Raw genomic sequence first — 704 nt, forward strand, 5'->3', positions numbered from 1 at the left:
GTGGGGTCCCCAGGACTATGCAGAGACCAGCAAGTGGCATTTCTGCTCAGAGTCAAACAAAGGGTTTTGAGGGCCTTCCCACCATTGTCTGTAGAGGCTGTGAGGGAGGAGGACTTGGCAGCCTGAACCAGAGCAGCAGCTAGTCTGATCTTTTCCTCTGTGATTGAAGAGGGAGCAGTCAGCCTTCTCAGAAGTGAGGACCCAGGCCAATTGGGGAAACCAGTGTATAGCAATTTTGGGTTCCTCTTCTCTATGATGACATGGAGATTCATCTCTGTTTTCCTTAGAAAATTTTAAAGCTTTCATTGTTGTCACAGAAGGCTAAATAAACTTCAGTGTCTTACCTTTGTGAGTGATGTTGATCACAGTGTGCTTGTACTTACCCAGTTCAAGAACAAGAGTTTTGCTGTTTTGTAAAAGAGATTGGAAACTCTTCCATTGTGTTTTGTGGTCCTGAACAGGATGCAATGGAATTGGAATTAGAACTGTTTTGGAAACATGAGCTTACTTAGCAGTAATATTGATGGGTAAGAATTAGATGATAAAAGTAATCATAGTGAATCCGTGCTTCTGTCCTTCTTGTGAGTCATTTTCAAAAACTAAATTGTCTCTGTTTTTTTGGGTTTGCTTGGGTTATTTAAGGAAGTAGCAGATAATTAATTAAGCCCCCTGCTCACTGGCTCATGTATTCTGAAGACCTTCAT

The sequence above is a fragment of the Bison bison genome, unplaced genomic scaffold (genome assembly GCF_000754665.1).
Source record: "Bison bison bison isolate TAMUID 2011002044 unplaced genomic scaffold, Bison_UMD1.0 scf7180017864529, whole genome shotgun sequence".
Taxonomy (NCBI): Eukaryota; Metazoa; Chordata; class Mammalia; order Artiodactyla; family Bovidae; genus Bison; species Bison bison.